The sequence below is a fragment of the Podarcis tiliguerta genome, assembly GCF_965153285.1.
Source record: "Podarcis tiliguerta genome assembly, chromosome: 6".
Taxonomy (NCBI): Eukaryota; Metazoa; Chordata; class Lepidosauria; order Squamata; family Lacertidae; genus Podarcis; species Podarcis tiliguerta.
In genome coordinates, this window is record NC_139539.1 from 96,010,588 (window position 1) to 96,017,440 (window position 6,853).

The window sequence follows — 6,853 nt, forward strand, 5'->3', positions numbered from 1 at the left end:
GACGAAGAGACTCACGGAACGGATTCTTTTCATCTTGCGATGCACCACTGTATATATTTCAGTGGGTTAAGCAGTTTTATTCAATTTATTTAGAAAAGTTCTAGACCCTGCTTCGTCTAGCAAAGTGCATTTCTGGACAGGACAGGAAACACCATGCATACACACACACTTTTCAACATGGCGGGGTCACCAAGGGAAAACACTCCGGGCCTGCACTATGGCTGCTGTTTCTCAATTAATAGTTAAAATTAACCTCTCTCAAACCCCTGTATTGGTCTGTCCAGTATTATGATGGACAGGAGCAAGACTTCACCCTTAGACCTTAGAGGAGCCACTAGGAAAGCCAAAAAGAGGGAGCTCCATGCCCCTCCCTCAACTCACTTAGAAGACAAAGAATTTGAAGGAGAGTTTTAGGGTTGGCCGTTGTGTGAACTAAAGGGGGAAAAACAGGGTTGCAGGCTGTTAAAGGCAAGAAAGCTGGGGAGAGGGTCAGAACATGGTGGTAGATTTCTTCCTGAATCCACGGCTGCTGTGAAGCAAGACCCTCTCAGAAATGTAATGCTGTGAACCCCTCCATCTCAGCTGTGAGTCCTGGCCTGGCAGGCAGGCCTCTTCCACCTGGCCTGGGGTGGGCGGGGCCTGACTGACTGACCAACAGATTGAAACTTTGGAAGTTGAGTTGGGATGCTGTCCCAGTTCTGTTGTCATCGCCCCACCTGTCAAAGATGTTTTAAACTGCTTTAATCTGATTTTAATTATTTTGAATTGTTTTAAACTGTTGTAACTGGTATGTGTTTAAATTCAAGATTCGTTGTGGGGTGTGCCAGGGAAGAGGGGAGTGGGAGAGAGCAGTGAGTGCCCCAATCACAGTGGTTCAGGGTAGGGGCAGATATGGGGTGGGAGTTGGGGCAGGCCATGTGCCAACCCTTCCTCCACCCTGGGGAATTGCAGTTGTCCTCTTAGCCAGCCCTCAGGTCTTTGCCATTTGTTGTTGAATGCCAGGTCAGCTCAGAGTAATAATAAATAATAATAAAACAAATAATAAAATAACACAATATCCTTCAAACAAAAATTAGACCGAGAAGCAATAAGGAAGCCTGGTGTGTCCTAACTGACTTGGATAATCAGCTGACAATATCGAAGCTGGCAAGGTCAGCTGACTTTATTATCGAAGCTGGCTTTATCGAAGCTGGCAAGGTCAGCTGCTGGAAGTGCAGCACAGAAAGGACATCTTTTTCTGTAAGGTCTAGCCTGCCTCATCTCTGAGGACACCAAGTACTTGGGACAGAGGAAGTAAGGTGCTACTGGAGGCTGGCTGCTGAAGGCCTAGCTCATGGCCCCCCTTGGCATCTTATAGACCCTACCACGTACTCATTCTATGCTGAGCAACGCCCTAAGACAAGCACACCCCCTCCCTCCACAAACGTGTGGCATAAATAATGTGCAACACCCAGCTGCTTCTCCTTAACATCCTCCCTGACAGGGAACCAGGCAGAGGGCCTTATTGGGAGTCACACCTGCCCTGTGGAATGCCCTCCCATTAGATGTCAAGGAAAGAAACATCTACCTGACTTTGAGAAGACATCTGTACAGGGAAGTTTTTTTTATCTTTGAGGTCTTACTCAATGTTTGAGGTCTTACTATTTTGCTAGGAGCTGCCCAGAGCGGCTGGGGCAGCTCAATCAGATGGGCAGCATCTCCTCCTCCTCCTCCTGCCCTGATATATATTCACTAGCCAGCTTCCACATAGGAGCACAAACTTTGAAAGAGATCCTAACATGAACTGGAGGGGAGGGGGATACCTCATTTTCTCTCCTTACTATATAGGTCTCGCTATTGAGGTCTAGTACCTGGAGACCCATGGGACGCAGGTGGCGCTGTGGGTAAAAGCCTCAGTGCCTAGGGCTTGCCGATCGAAAGGTCGGCGGTTCGAATCCCTGCAGCGGGGTGCGCTCCCGTTGCTCGGTCCCAGCGCCTGCCAACCTAACAGTTTGAAAGCACCCCCGGGGGCAAGTAGATAAATAGGGACCGCTTACCACCGGGAAGGTAAACGGCGTTCCGTGTGCGGCTCTGGCTCGCCAGAGCAGCGATGTCACGCTGGCCACGTGACCCGGAAGTGTCTCCGGACAGCGCTGGCCCCTGGCCTCTTGAGTGAGATGGGCGCACAACCCTAGAGTCTGTCAAGACTGGCCCGTACGGGCAGGGGTACCTTTACCTTTTTTACCTGGAGACCCAGATTTATGTAGAATCTTATTTGTAATACAAAGGGTGAACCAATGTCTCAAAGGCATCTGTTTCAAGCTGCTATGAGATACAAGACATCAGCTCCTATTCCTTTAGCACTTGCAATAGTAAACTGTAGACAAGTGAATTTCGGTTGCTGAAAGGGCGGTTGGTGTGCAGCTCAAGCAATTCATGTTGTCTCCCTTTTATCACTGCACATGACATTGTGCAAACTGTTGCTTTTTAGCTTTTCTGGAGATAGCATTTTGCAACATAAGGGAAAATTATTGAAAAGCTGCTTTTTAAAAAACGAGTCTCAAATATTCATGTTAATTAAGGAATCAGTGTACCCTTCACTGATTTGTATCACAAGGAAAATGAAAACAAAAAGAAGCAAAGGATTGTGTTGCCTTGTCCCCATGAATTCCAGCTATAACCAGCTCAAGGTTGTCATGGTAATGGGCATTAAGAATGCTTAATATTTATATAGCATATTTCAGTGTTAAAAAATGCTTTATGGAGATTCCAAATCCTTACAAAATCCCTGCAAGGTAAACCAAGATGGTTAACATCTTAAGGCAACTAAGAGACCAAGGTCTTGCTTAAGTCCACCTAGTGCTTTGTCTACCATAAGCACAGAGACACAGGAACCACTTCTGCATGTATATTCCCTACATCACTGCCGTGGTAACAGTAGAAGTACCAGCTGACATGACAGGAGCCCTACAATATGGCTTCTTCCTATGCCAACTACAGTACCCGCTTCCTGATAGGTGGGGCAGTTCTGGCCTTAGAAGGAACTGCATCCTAGATGCCTCCCAGGGGACCTGGGGCTTCTGATGTTACAGCTATGAGCAAGTGGGTGGTGATAGTTACCTTTAAAAAAAAAGTATATCTCAGGTGGACCTCACAAAGCAGTTTACATTAAATTTCTAAAACAATAAGCATCAATAACAATGATACAAGCAGGAGAAAGAAAGCCCCCTTGAAAGCTTGTTCTTCTTACCTCAGGACACAATGGTTTTTCAGAAGTCTTTGTGGTAGCAGTTGGGGACAGGAGGCAACATTGAAAGCTGGATTGTGGCGGATTATCCATCCCTCTCTATTGCTTCTCCCCTCTCCCCAGGGCAAGGAAGAGTTCCTGTGGTGGGAGCACAGAGTGCTGCATGGATGCACATATCAGGCACTCCCATGTCCCTGTGGTCATCAGGGGAGAAGGGCCTCTAGTGAGATCCTGAAGACAGAGTGTCAAGGCTTTCCTTGATTCCACGTCAGACTCTTCTCTTAACAATATGCTGCACTAACTCCCATTTTGATGGTAGTCATGTGCACAGCTCTCTTATTCTTTATTGCTCATTCCTTTATGAGCATTCAGCTGCACATCTTTTTGGATGAAGTCTGGGGTATGCATCACAATATATGAGTGGCATTTGGCGACTGCTGGCATTTACATCCCAGATGAAAGTTGCAAATGACTGAAATCTCAATATATGCACCTCTGAATATTAGTGGTCACGACCTCAGTGCATTTGCCAACTAAGCCTTTGAGTGAAAGGGAAGTGAAAAACATTTTTGTAGGTATTCACAAAATTGTTTGGGTATTGTCAGCATTCGCATATTGACGTTGACAGCTAGCAGCATTCGGATATCTGTTGTTGCAAACCAGCCTGCTAAATCTGCCTTTTGAGAACACATTGAAATAGAGCTGCCATGGCCAGTCCTTGCCAGGAGATGTTGCTGTGCTTACAGCTAATGCCTCAAGGAAGAAAAGAGAGCCAGAGAATTACAGGCAAGGAATTAAAGAGCCAACCGTCTCAAATCCAATTTCTTCTCCAGTGAGAAATAGGCTGCTACAAAATTGCATCGGCCTGAGTACAATGGATGCTTATTAGACAGGTCTCTCTTGGTAGCTTCAGTTGCACCACAGAGAAATAAAATCCAGTCCATTTTAAAGTGCTTCTGTGCAAAACAGTTATATGGTTCTACGATTCTATAAGCATTATGTCTCCTCTGTTACATCATCATACTGACTATAGTTCTATCCCTGAATTTTCAGCTTCCATTAAAAATAGTGAAGTAATAGTAATAGGACATCTGGATGCATCCTGGACAAAGAACAGAATAGGCATTAAAGACTGTGCAACGTATTTAGAATTATTAAGATACCATTAAATGTGTAAAGTTTTGATTTTGGGAATAGGAAGGCCTGCCTTTGAAGCGGTAGTAGAAGAAAAGCATGTAGAGACTTAGTGAGGGTATCAGATGGAGCAACTTAACTGGCCATTGCCTTGTTGCCAAAGGCAGCACAGAAAAGCCAAGCCAACCATGGAATACTGAGGAGGAGGAGGAGGAACCTGAAGCTGAGGTGGTGCACAACTGGTCCTGACTGGGCAGCGTCATGGACTGGCTGGGTGCAGAGGAATGGTGGGAGGCACCAGCCGGGGAACCCCCAAGTGAAGAAGGCTCAGAGCCCAAGAATTGGTGGTGGGATCACAATGAGTGGTCAGAGGAAGAAGAGAGAAAAGAATGGGAAGGGGAGGTATTGGAAGCTGTGGGGGCAACAGGGTTCAGTGAGCAGGAATAGACTGTGGCAGAGAGAAGTCCGTAATCAGAGGCAGAAGCTGAAGTGGAAGCAGGTGGGGGGGGGCAAGAGGCAGAGATGAACCTGACTAGGGAAGCTTCTCAGGTGTCTCCGCCTCCTGCTGTGACCAGCTCCCCCCATATCTCCCAGAACCAGAAGAGTTATGAAGAGAGCGGAGCAAAGATAGACACAGCAATGGAGTCTCGGATTGCTTGGGAAGGTCCCAAGGGAGGAGATGACTTAAGGAACTGTGGGAAGGCACGGACCCTCAGTCCCCACAACTGCCTTATAGGGGCAAGATCTACCAGGACGAGTTGCTGTGCTCACTAGGCCTGGCCTGAGTCAACATGGTTTCCTTGAATTAAGAGTTAACTTTACTGACACCATGTGATTTATTGCTTACCTGCTGCTGACCAGATGGCAGCATTTCAGCTAGTGAGCTGATTCATGCTGGAAGAGCAGAAATAGTCTACAGGAGACTGAAATTCAGGAGCCATAGGTTTGAATGTCCACTACCATTCTTTCTTATTCTTAAATGAATTTATTTGATCAGTCGCTTTCCAAAGGAATCCCCAAAAAAGGGATATTTTCTCTTTTTTGACTTTTACACCCTAATCTAGCTGCCCTTTCAAAAGGTCTTTTACATGTGATGAGTTGCATCAGAATAAGCTTGCCAGTGCACCATAATCTATTATAATACAGACACACAGCTTGAAAACAATGCAATGAGGACAAAAAGCATCCATACTGGTTATCTGCACTGACCTCCTTTGCTGGATTGGAGTGCAAGCTTCTCTGCCCACGACATATAGTGTCCTGGATACATGTGTGAGTGTGTTTTAACTTGTGTGGTGCTGTGTCCTGCAGGCATATAGTACTGGATGTTTGCTCTGGGTACAGAAGTGACTATATCACAATGCGAGCCATTGGCTGTTTTCATTGCAGAGATACAAAGAAGTGCTGCAGGCAGCGTTCTGCCCACCTGCTCAGGAGGACGTCAGCTTGCTTCCAGAGTTCTAGCTAGTGATTGTCAGAAGTATTTGGGCACTTTTTAAAATTGCATTAAGCCTCTCATTATTTATTAACTACTCATATTTACTGCTTTCTTGTTGGGCAAATGAAGATGGTGGGCTCTCCTTCATTGGAAGTTTTCAAACGGAGGTTGGATGGCCGTCTGTTGGGATCCTTTAGCTGTGATTCCTGCATTGGAGGGGGTTGGACTTGGTGACCTTTTGGGTCCCTTCCAACTCCATATTATACTATGATTGTCTTCTTATTTATTCCTATTCTGTGATTTATCTTCAGAGTTAAACCACACTCTTATTTTGCAAGCTCAGAGTGCTTTATATGGTGCTTGAATGGGATTCTCTCTGACCTAAATGCTAATCAAGTCCACAAATTCAGCAACAGTACAGCACTAGGAATTTCCAGACCATACTGGCAACCAGTGTCCCCCCAATACACTTTTAGGCCCCATCAACAGTTTCCTGAATATGGTCTTGTTGCTTGATTGGGAGGCAAGCTGTTGGCTGGTGTTGTTGTTTAGTCGTTTAGTTGTGTCCGACTCTTTGTGACTCCATGGACCAGAGCACGCCAGGCCCTCCTGTCTTCCACTGCCTCCTGCAGTTTGGTCAGACTCATGTTTGTAGCTTCGAGAACACTGTCCAACCATCTCGTCCTCTGTCGTCCTCTTCTTCTTGTGCCCTCCATCGTTCCCAACATCAGGGTCTTTTCCAGGGAGTTTTCTCTTCTCATGAGGTGGCCAAAGTATTGGAGCCTCAGCTTCACGATCTGTCCTTCCAGTGAGCACTCAGGGCTGATTTCCTTAAGAATGGAGAGGTTTGATCTTCTTGCAGTCCATGGGACTCTCAAGAGTCTCCTCCAGCACCATAATTCAAAGCATCAATTCTTCAGCAATCAGCCTTCTTGATGGTCCAGCTCTCACTTCCATACATCACTACTGGGAAAACCATGGCTTTAACTATAGGGACCTTTGATGGCAAGGTAATGTCTCTGCTTTTTAAGATGCTGTCTAGGTTTGCCATCGCC